The following is a 12,019-nucleotide window of genomic DNA, read 5'->3' on the forward strand; positions in this document are numbered from 1 at the left end:
AAGTACATTCATCTCGATCGTATGTCTCAAGGACCCCATCGGCAAAATTCAGTGCACCCAATAAATTAAGCAAGATTTATCTACTTTAACTTGGACAGCTTGACTAATACTATCTTTTGACAAATAAATTTATATTATGCCATCGTACTGCTACTAGAAGGTTAACTTAACTATGGAGTAAGTGTTCCAGAGAACAAGCAAAAGGCCCTATGGTGTTTCATTATTCAAGATCTTTTTTTTTGAAAGAGGCATTATTCAAGATCTAGGACTGCCGTGCCCATCTTAAGTAAATGCACAGCTCGCAATCAATTCTACCATGACGAAGTAGAAGAAAAGAACAATTTCTAAACCACCACTTATCAAACAGCAAAAAGAAAAGGAATCGGCCCATTTCACTAATCAAATAATGTACTCTTTTACCTGCCTTTCTTACCTTCAATTGTTCAAAACCGTGATTCTTAAGAATTATAAACCGGTCCTGAATATGATTCCAGCTCTAACTTGTACCAACAAATACATAGTGTAACTTTGGCATTCAAAATGGATCAAAGTGCGGATTAGAGAGAGGGCTAGCCTAGCATGGTGGAAGAGAATCACTCGCTTAGCCAAGAATGGCCGCCATCATCCACATTTCATCCATCATGGGGGATTCCCCGATGAACCAAATAGTAGAGATAGGCAAGCCATTCTTGGCTAAGAGAGATAGGCTCTACATCGCCATGTAAGGCATCCCTCCTTATCATCACTAGTTTACCCATGCTGGCTTGTTTAATTTGACATTCAGGCAACCCAGCACCAAGTATTTATGGTGTGGGCAGGAAGAGGGATCCGACCAGGTAGCGTGCTGGGCTGCCCTGTTGCAATTTGCATCGTATAGCACTGACCTTTCCCTCTGCATGGAATATATTCTATGCCAAGCAGTCTTTTCAAGAAAATCCTAGCTTAGCCAAATCTGTTCTGAATGGATAAGTACGCATGTGGGGGGTTTGCGTTATGTCAATTACACTAGCCACATGATTACAAAAAAATTTTACCAATATTTTTTCAGAATTGCTTGGACTTTTAGATGATTTTTGAGACAAGTTCCTATGATGCACTGGGAGCTTATAGACAGAAACGAATCGGTTTAAACAGTCCCTTGTGGCTCCGCAACGGATCCGGAAGGACCTGCTTCACTAGGTGAACCCCTAACAGGGGGTGATCCATAGCTTGTACAACTGAAGGGCCCGATGCTAATACTGCCATGAAACTAGCAAACTAGCCAGAGCTAGTAGTCTGGCCACATTTGCCGGATGAATCTGTTCACTGCCAGCTTCTCTATCGCACTGGAAGACAGCCTAGAAAAAGTGCAAACAGGAAGCATAGATCCTTAATTTCCTCCTTTCTTTTTTTCTTCTTTCTATAGTGGAGATAGTCGCACGTAATGACAGATCACGGCCAGCCCCAAAAGTGCCACCCTATTTTGGTAAAATAAGATATGCGTAGCGCTTCATATGAACATGCCTCTATCAATTGAGAGGCTCTAACTGAGCTCTTGAATGCTCTTAGGCTACCGTAACGATAAGAATGAATTCCGATGCGAGCATTCCATCTTACAGTAATCCCTTCCTTTTTCCCTATTGATTGATTATCCGATTTGAACCCACAATTCATCCTTATGGAAAAGAAGGGATGCTACTTTCCGTGTCGTGATTACCCACCACTTGTCCTTCTACGCGGTACGTTACTTCGACCAGGATTACTATCTTAGATCACTAACTCAGATAAGCAGAATTGAAGACAAGCGATCGGGTACTTGGGGTGGCAACCCCGTATGAGTATACTGGTCAGAGGGGGGATCTACTAGCCCTAGATCTTGCGTTTAACTATCCTTCGGGCCAGTGCTATCAGATTCCACTAAATTGACTAGTGAAAAAACCCGTACTAGACTCCAACTACTAGTACCTGATCAGTAGGTGTCCTGTTTTCGGGTTCTCTTTCAGGGGATGAGGATATTTCGATGATTTCTCCCTCCGTAGGTGGAAAACGCGTGGGTGAGTAGAGTCTGTGCTTTGCTTTCGGGGGCACCGGCAAGAAGCTTCTCGGTCTTCCCCTTTTTTAAATAGATAACCCCTTAAAGGAGTCACTGTAGAACCAATTGATTTAGCATACTTTAACTCTTCGCTAAAGTACACTCCTATAAATCGACCCGTTGGAAATATCTGCACTGCTTACTCTGCTGAACCAGACATTGTATATGAGGAGTGTCGATCATCTGTAACAGGCACTTCGCTCTTTGTACCTGTGGTTATTTGAAGCAGTAATTGAATTGATCTGGCACAACTTTGTTGGGGTGCCATCTTTGAAGGAATTGAATCATCAACTGACTTATTTGAGGAATAAATCAATCTGTAAAAGATGAAAAGAAAGGATACCTTTTTAAGTCAAGAAAAGAAAGGAAAGGGCTATTTATGTAGATGACCTTTTTAAGTCAAGAAAAGAAAGGAAAGGGCTATTTATGTAGATGAAGTTTCAGATTCTTGGATGAGCGGAACATCTTTGAGACAAATCATGATAAATATTGCATATTTTTGTGTGGCCATTCCCTAGTCTTATACACCAGATCACTTACAAAGCAACTTCTCTGAGCTCCACTCTTAGAGGCTAATGAATAAGAGTTCTTCCAGAACATTGGGTATCATCACCAGGACTGCGACTAACCCATTTAATTGTTAGGCTAATATTCTCGAGTTCTCGATGTTGTCTTGGAATGCTATTCATTCCTTAATTGCTAAAGCTAGAAGTTGTGGTTTTATTTCCAGATAAAGGAAGGCAAACATGAGATGGTATTGCACTAGTACTTATTCGAGTTCAATGTTTTACATTTGATCATTAATTTTTTTGGAACAAAATGCAACCTCGAATTTTTAGGTTCCTTATTTTTTTACTGTTAATTATGATATTATTGTGTGATTCTCAATGCCAGGGTAGTATAAGAACCTAAAGGCGTTGAATTTGAGAAAAAAATTAGAGTAAATGTGCACCAAGTGTTAATTATTAGGAAATTTCATGGGAAGACCAGGAGATTATTCTATGCACAAACGGTTTCTGAAATGAATGTTTGACACATCATTGCAGCTTGATAGAAGGCACACAGACCTAATTTCCCCTTTTGAAAAATAAAACTGGCCCCTGTAAGATTTGCATATATACCCCATTTCCCTTTTTGCTTGTTCCTTCAGTGGACATCATTTTCAACTGGGGCAAATGCTACAAATAACCATGGAATTGACAAAGGAAGGAGCAATAAACTCGAGGCAGATACGTTTGACATTAAGATCCCTGCCTAGGCTTGGTGGCCTCCTGCAACTGGTTGATGTGAACTTTGAGATGCCATGCCAGAATGAAAGAGTCAAAGTATCAAAGAATCTGCAGCAAACTTTTCAAAGCAAGGATCCAATATCGGGTTGCTTCCAAGTGCCAACTGTCTCTGTTATGCTTGCAGGTGGCCAAGTTTCTTCTAGTGGAAGAATAATATATCGGCAGCATCTTGATTCGGAACATTGTACTGATATAGTCAACAGACCTGCATGTCAAACTATGATGGTTCACCGGGACACATCTTTTTCTAGAGTTATCTATATCTTTATGATCAACTTGACCACCTTTCGACCTTCATTTTTTATTCTCCTTTTATTTTGTAGTTCCTGAAACAATATCATTTATGATTTTCACTAGTTGGGGAGCTTTCTTCCTTTTTATCCTGCGAGTATGAATTTTAAACTGAACAAAAGTCATCGTGGATTATTAGGTGTAGGTGCACTACAAGGTTGAAAATGGAAACACAAGCTTTACCATAAACATGGAAAAGGGGTAACTTAAATGGACCCTAATAATGTAAAAAGTAAGTTCAATTATGATGGAGGAAAAGGTGAGGACTGACTGAAAGATAGTATTCTGTTAGCCTCTTGAGAGAACTGAAGAGCTACTGCCTTTAGCCCTCTATAGTGTGCTCTTCAGAAAAAAAAGACATTGAGGCATGGAGAATATATTGCTTTTATTAAAATGGAATATTTTTTTCTTAAAGTACCTCGTGATATGGTAAATAGTAACCTTCTTTACAACTCCGGTGCTGGCATAAACAAAGCTTAAATTAACTCCAACATTATGTTTTTCATCAACCACAATCTTTGGTTCACTAGTAGTTGCCCTTCGACGTTAGAGAATGACAAATTATGCCACCCACATAGAAATTCCCATATATTTGAATTTTCTTTCCAATCTTCACTCTCAAAGGTTACTCATGGTGGTGGTTAAAACATTAACAATGAAAAACAATCTGCTATGGATATATCAAGCCGCACGCAGAACAACAAAACGTCAAGACTCCGATTGTTACACCTTAAAAGGCGAGTAATTGAACTTTCAGTTAGAACCAAAGAGAAATACATTTAGAATGATAACAAAATTCATTGTCTGATTTGTGACCAAGCTTTCCTGTCATGTTCTCCGTCGACAACATTTTGTGACATATCTAGTGCTAAATCTTGAATTGTGATTGGATTCAACCTCGAGGTCTACCATTTTGTGCCAGAAGGAGCTTCCACTCGGGGCTGACCAGGGGACATCTTATTTTTCATCAATTATGGAGACACAATAGCTTTACCATAAACATGGAAAAAGGTGCTCAATCTGCTATGAATTATGACATCTTATTTTAGCTAGCCAAAAAGAGCTTCCACTCGGGGCTGCCCAGGGGACAAAATGCTAGACTAGCTAAAATAAGATTGAATTCTACTATTTTGAGGTCTAATTATTGCCGTTTTACATGGGAGAAGATAGAGTAGGCCCGTGCTGCAGCACGCCCAGCACGGGCCCTGTCTCCACCCGACCACCCCTGGACATGATGGCATTCTCTGAAATGTAAACCCTTTGGCATTTAAATGAAACTTCTGGTCCCTGTATTAATGAGATCATAATGCATCACACATCATAAAAGAATCGTACTCCCTTCATATAGGAAATAGATGATGTTTAGAACAATGACACGGTCTTCAAAACATAACTTTGACCGCTTTTTTATAAAAATATTTGTTGAAAAGTGATATATGTAAATTTTTATGAAAGTGTTTCTTAAGACAAATCTATTCATATAATTTTCACTCAAACTCAATAACTTAAAAGTTATTCATGACTTATATTCCCAATGTTTGACTCAAATCTTGTCCAAAACGTCATCTAAATTCTATATGGAGGGAGTACCAAGGAAATATAGACACCTGAATATGGAGGCAAACATATCTATCTCTACTACTAAAAAAAGTTTAGGGTGACGTTTTGTTAGGCCCTGTTTAGTTGCGAAAATATTTGAGTTTTGACACTGTAGCACTTTTGTTATTATTTGCCAATTAATGTCTAATTATTGACTAATTAGGCTTAAAAGATTTGTCTCGTACTAATCAGTTAGACCGTGTAATTAGTTATTTTTTCAACTACATTTAATGCTACATGCATGTGTCCAAAAATTTGATGTGACATGTACTATAGAATATTTTTTGGGAACTAAACAGGGCTCAATATAGGAAATCTTAAATTTTGAACCTTTGCTCGCTGGCACTATTCATTAACGGCGGCACTATTCTGTCACCGCCCCCGACCTATCGTTTGCCGCTTCGTCGTCCGGCCTCGGGCTAATCACGGTCATCCGCTCGCGCCGAGTGCTTCGTCGTCCGGCCTCAGGCTAATCACGGTCGTCCGCTCGCGCCGCGCAGGATCCCGCCCGCCCGACGCCCGATAATCCGGTGACGCATCGCGCTACCCTCGCCCGCCCCCCGCCCGCCGCGCCATCGCACCGCCGCCGCGGTCTCTAGCTTCCGGCCACTCCGCGCCACCGCGTCGCCGCCGCTCTGTCCAGTCTTCCGGCCACGCCGGCCCCTCCGCGCCATCACGCCGCCACCGCTCCGTCCCCGGCTTCCGGGCACTCCGCGCCATCGCGCCGCCGCCGCTCCGTCCCAGGCTTCCGGCTACGCCACGCCGGCGTGCAGTTCCCGAGGCCCGTCGCCCAGTCGGCGGTCGCTCATGTCCGTCGTCCCCGGCCTCACATCGTCACCGGCCTCTCGTCGCTGCGCCGCCACCGCGGACTCCCTGGCCTCACGTCGTACATAAGGGCCCGCTCGCTTGCAGGTGCCAGAAGCAGTTCGCGCAGTACACCAGCCCTCCGACGCAACTCCCGGTACTGCTCGCTCCCGTGCTACAAGGTGCGGCCTCCTCTCGGGTCTCGTCTGTTCTGGTTTCTCTCTCAGAATGCTTACATACCAGGGTTGCCTTCTGCCGACGCCCACAAGGTGTTCGTCGAATTGCCACAGTGATTTTGAAAGCTTCTAGACAAGACAGTCTCTGATAGATAATTGTCAGTGACATAGGGTGTGTTTAGTTAGCGAAAAGTTTGCGAAAAAATTGCTGTAGCACATTTCGGCTTTATTTGGCAACTATTGTCCAACCATGGAGTAATTAGTCTCAAAAGATTCGTCTCGTCATTTACAACCAAACTGTGCAATTAGTTATATTTTTTAACTACATTTAATACTCCATGCATGTATCGTAAGATTCGATGTGATGTGCGTCAGTGAAAAATTTTGGGAACTTTTCGCGGAACTAAACACAGCCATACACTACATTTCCTTGTCATTCACCCTACCTGCAAGGGAATTATTAGCTTTGCCGCAATGCAGTTACTGTTTCCCTCTTTGAATTTTAAATTTGTGGAATCTGTCTGATTGAATGTTATTGTGGTACTGTTGATCCATAGAACTTTGCAACGTTTAGTTGTGGATGACTCTGTTAGGATTTGGTTACTAGATGTGGGATTATTCAGACTATGCAGTCGTTGAACATGGGTTTAAATAAGTACACGGAGTCACGGATAAAAAGTATCTGGGGGATATAAAACATTACTATATCTGAAAACATGGTGACTTTTTCTTGTATCTTTGTAAGTTACTTATATTGTTTGCCTCCCTGATATTGATCATTTTACAATCATACTGATATTGTGGATTTGTAGAACTTCTGATGGTTAATTGTATGTGTTCTTGTCAGGCATGAGATGTATGTTAAGGCCTATATACTCTAGGCCCATATGGCCACTGCTGGATATATACGCTTCCTCTAAGTTTATTCCGCATCTTCCCCAAAAGGTAACATGGCACCAGAGCAAGGTTAGGGTTCCCGTCGCCCGCCCCTGCCGTCGCCGTCGTCGCCTGTCGCGGCCCCGTTACGGCCGCCGCACGTGCGGCGCAGTCGTCTTCGTCCCGCCGCTAGTTGCGGCCGGGCGCCGTCGTCCCCTCCGTCCGGCCGCCCGTCGCGGCTGGGTGTCGCCATCCAGCCGCCCGTCGCGGCCCCATTCCCGCTGCCCGTTGCGGCCGCCGTTTGCGGCTCGCGGCCCGTCGCCGCCACGCCGTCAGGCGGCCCCTGTCCGCTCCGTCCCCGTCGCGGATCCGCCCGCCCGCTCGTCGCGCCGTCATCCCCGCCGCCCATCTGCGCCGTCTTCCGCGCGTCGTCCTCGGCTCGTCGCCTCTGCTCCGTCCGTCAGTGACGTCCGTCCGCCCCTGCTTCGTCCGTCCGTCGCGGATTCGATCTGGGCCTCCCGTCTGCTGCTGCTGTGGTGATTCCGCCTCCTCTGTGGTCCTCTGCTACTCTTCATCATGTCTCAGATTAATGCCATTGTCATTAATATCACTCTAGATGGTCAGAATTATCCTGAATGGGCTTTTTCAGTCGAAACTGCACTAAGGGGATGTGGGTTACTTCCTCATTTGTCTGAAGATAAACCTGTGCTTAAAGATGATAGTAGTAATGCTGATGCTGTTAGAACCTGGGAGACTAATGATGGAAAAGTAATGGCTGCTATGGTTAACAGCACTAAACAATCCATAATTATGAGTCTTCGTAAGTTTAAAACAGCCAAAGGCATATGGAACTATCTGAAACAACGATATGTTCAGGACAGTGGAGCTCTTTTACATACTCTCATGCAGCAAACTCATGTCATTGAGCTGCATGACATGTCCATTGATGAGTATTATTCCGCTTTTGATCGCCTAATGGGTGCATTGACCTCTATGGTGCCCGAGTGTACTGCAGATCCATGTCCAGCACATCAATTCATTGAGAAGTTCCTTACATACAGATTTGTTATGGGTGTTCGGGCTGAGTTTGATTCTCTTCGCACAAGGCTACTTCAGAGTTCTTCTAATCTCACCATGTCACAGGCCTTGTCTGAGTTGCTTGCAGAAGAGACCCGTCTTAAATCCATGTCAGTTGCTCCTGGTTTCAGTTCCTCTAGTGTGTTGGGCTGTTGGCAGCTCCTCAGAGATATGGTACACACAAGGCTTCCTCTTCAGAGCCTTGTAAGCATTGTGGCAAGACCAATCACACTTCAGACAATTGTTTCTCTCAGCATCCAGAGAAGTTAGCTGATTTTCGTGCACGCCGTGCTGCCCGGGCTGCCCGCAACAATGGTACTGGATCTCAGTCTAGAGGCTCTGGTAGTAATGGTACTGGCTCTCAGCCTAGAGGCTCTGTATCTATTGCTGTAGTTTCCCCTGCTACTTCATCACCATCTTGGTTTCTTGATTCAGGGGCCTCCTTTCATGTGACATCTGATCAGTCTCAGTTAGCTTCTTGCAAGCCAGCCATGGATGGTGCTTTTGTTCAGACCGCTGATGGTACATCTTGCTCCATAACTCATAAGGGTTCACTCTGTGATTCTCGTTTTAGTGTACCCAATGTTTCTTTTGTACCTCAACTGTCTATGAATCTTCTTTCAGTAGGACAAGTTACAGATCATAATTGCTTTGTTGGATTTGATGACTCATCTTGTTTTGTTCAGGATCGTCAGAGCGGGGCTGTGATTGGGACTGGCCGTCGCCGTAAAGGTGCTCCTAGCCTCTACGTCTTGGATACCTTACGTCTTCCTTCATCCAATGTGTCTTCAGCTCGTGTCTTCTGCTGCATCGGCTTCCACTTCATCTTTTGCTCAGTGGCACCATCGTCTAGGTCACCTATGTGGATCCCGCTTGTCCAACTTGATAGAGTCAGGATGCTTAGGTCACACCTCTGTACAGTCTAGCTTTCATTGTAAGGGTTGTAAGCTTGGAAAGCAAATACAACTTTCATATTCATCTAGTGTTTCACATTCTGCTAGGCCTTTTGACCTTGTTCACTCTGATGTCTGGGGTCCTACTCCTTTTGTTTCCAAGGGTGGTCATAAATATTATGTCATTTTTATTGATGATCATTCTCGTTATACATGGATTTATTTTATGAAACATCGTTCACAATTGTGTTCCATATATCAGTCGTTTGCCCGTATGGTTCACACCCAGTTCTCTACACCTATCAGAGTTTTTCGTTCTGACTCTGGTGGAGAGTATTTGTCTGATATTTTCCGCCAGTTTTTGACATCTGAGGGTACTTTTGCTCAGCTTTCTTGTCCTGGAGCCCATGCCCAGAATGGTGTTGCAGAACGCAAACATCGCCATCTCATAGAGACAGCTCGCACACTTTTGATCTCCTCTTTTGTTCCTTCGCATTTTTGGGGTGAAGCTGTTTCTACGGCTGTCTATCTCATAAATAGACAGCCATCCTCCAAATTATCTGGTCAATCTCCTGGTGAAGTACTTTTTGGTACTCCGCCTCGATATGATCATCTTCGTGTTTTTGGATGCACGTGCTATGTTTTGCTTGCGCCACGTGAGCGGACTAAGTTGACTGCACAATCTGTTGAATGTGTTTTTCTAGGGTACAGTCATGAGCATAAGGGTTATCGGTGTTATGATCCTTCCTCACGTCGCATACGCATTTCTCGTGATGTGACCTTTGTTGAGGACCGTCCTTTCTTTTATAACTCTTCAACTCGGTCTTCTAATTCACCCACAGAGTCCACCTCCTTTATGTGTCTTCCTCATACTTCTTCCACTGATGATATTGCTGCACCATCCCCACCCACTCCACCTCTTTCTCATCCTTTTTCCAAACCACCTGTCACACAAGTTTATGTTCGTCGCCGTACCACTACCTCCACAGAGTCTCCATCCAGCTCTCCTACCTTGGCCAGTCCTGATGCGCCCGCTGTTGATGTTTTCACTAACATTGATGAGTCACAGGTTGGCCTGCGATATAATCTACGAGATCGTGCTACTGTCAAGCCTCCTGATAAATATGGGTTTTCGCGTGTGAATGCTGTTATTGATGAGCCAACAAGTTATAAAGAAGCTTCTTGTATTCCTGAATGGCAGTCTGCTATGTCTGAGGAACTGGCTGCTCTTGATCGCACAGGCACTTGGGATCTTGTTCCACTACCATCACATGTTGTACCCATTACATCCAAGTGGGTGTTCAAAATTAAGACCAAGTCTGATGGGTCTATTGAAAGATATAAAGCTCGTCTTGTGGTTCGAGGATTTCAGCAGACTCAGGGACGAGATTATGATGAGACATTTGCTCCTGTTGCTCACATGACCATAGTTCGCACTTTGGTTGCAGTAGCTGCCTCTTCCTCATGGACTATCTCTCAAATGGGTGTAAAAAATGCTTTTCTTCATGGTGACTTGCGTGAAGAAGTTTATATGCATCCACCTCCTGGAGTTGATGCTCCTCCAGGATATGTCTGTCGTCTTCGTCGTGCTCTCTATGGTCTCAAGCAGACTCCTCGTGCTTGGTTTGAGCGCTTTGTCTCTGTGATCAAAGCTGCTGGTTTTTCACCAAGTGATCATGACCCTGCTTTATTTATTCATCTCTCACCACGTGGCCGTACTTTGCTTCTTCTCTATGTGGATGATATGTTAATCACAGGTGATGATGTTGAACACATTTCCCATGTGAAGAAACAGCTTAGCGAGCAATTTCAGATGTCTGATTTGGGCCCTCTTAGCTATTTTCTAGGTATTGAGGTGCTGCGTACTGCAAAGGGATACTATCTTTCTCAGTGTAAATATATCCAAGACCTTATTGCTCGTTCTGGCATTAGTGATAATCGAACAGCTACAACACCCATGGAACTTCATCTCCAACTTCTACCAACTGATGGCTCCCCTCTTGAGGATCCCTCTCGCTATCGACACATTGTGGGCAGCCTTGTTTACCTCACTGTTACCAGGCCCGACGTTGCTCATGCAGTCCACATCCTGAGTCAATTTGTGAGCGCTCCTACTTCAGTCCATCATGGCCATTTGTTACGTGTGCTGCGATACTTAAGGGGGACATCATCCCGCTGCTTATTCTATGCATCTGATAGTCCGCTTCAGCTCCATGCTTACTCGGACTCCACTTGGGCAAGTAATCCAGCTGATCGTCGATCGGTCATTGGTTACTGTATTCTTCTTGGCTCTTCCCCACTTGCATGGAAATCCAAGAAGCAGGCAGCTGTATCGCGTTCTAGTACCGAGGCGGAGCTTCGAGCACTTGCCACCACCACTTCAGAGATTGTGTGGCTTCGGTGGTTATTGGCTGATTTTGGTATCTCTTGTGATGCTCCTACACCTCTTTTATGTGATAATACTGGAGCTATACGGATTGCCAATGATCCTGTGAAGCATGAACTTACAAAACATATTGGTGTTGATGCCTTCTTTACTCGGTCACATTGTCAGCAAAATACAATTGCTCTTCAGTACGTGCCTTCAGAATTGCAAGTGGCAGATTTCTTTACTAAAGCACAAACTCAAGAGCAACACCGGCTTCACTTGCTCAAACTCAATGCTTCAGATCCTCCACTTCCACCTTGAGTTTGAAGGGGGGTGTTAAGGCCCATATACTCTAGGCCCATATGGCCACTGCTGGATATATATACGCTTCCTCACGCTTCCTCTGAGTTTATTCCGCATCTTCCCCAAAAGGTAACAATGTAAACCAGTGCAGTGCGAAGTTTCTGCGCAACTGCAAGGTCAGGACTGATCAGATCTTACTAGAGGGCAACAACAAGAGGAAAATAGCAAGGGGAAGGCTGCTGATCCTCCAAGATGAAAGCAAGGGAGAAGCT

At 44.3% G+C, this 12,019-nt stretch overlaps 1 long non-coding RNA gene across 1 annotated transcript; it reads left to right on the top strand.

Annotated features, from left to right (window-relative positions):
• Positions 1–5,676: 5,676 nt before the first annotated feature.
• Positions 5,677–7,089, top strand: LOC120696976. Its single transcript, XR_005684334.1, has 3 exons — positions 5,677–6,236; positions 6,298–6,388; positions 7,078–7,089. It is a non-coding gene; the product is annotated as an uncharacterized LOC120696976 (long non-coding RNA).
• Positions 7,090–12,019: the final 4,930 nt, after the last annotated feature.

This window comes from Panicum virgatum, chromosome 3K (assembly GCF_016808335.1).
Source record: "Panicum virgatum strain AP13 chromosome 3K, P.virgatum_v5, whole genome shotgun sequence".
NCBI classification, from domain to species: Eukaryota; Viridiplantae; Streptophyta; class Magnoliopsida; order Poales; family Poaceae; genus Panicum; species Panicum virgatum.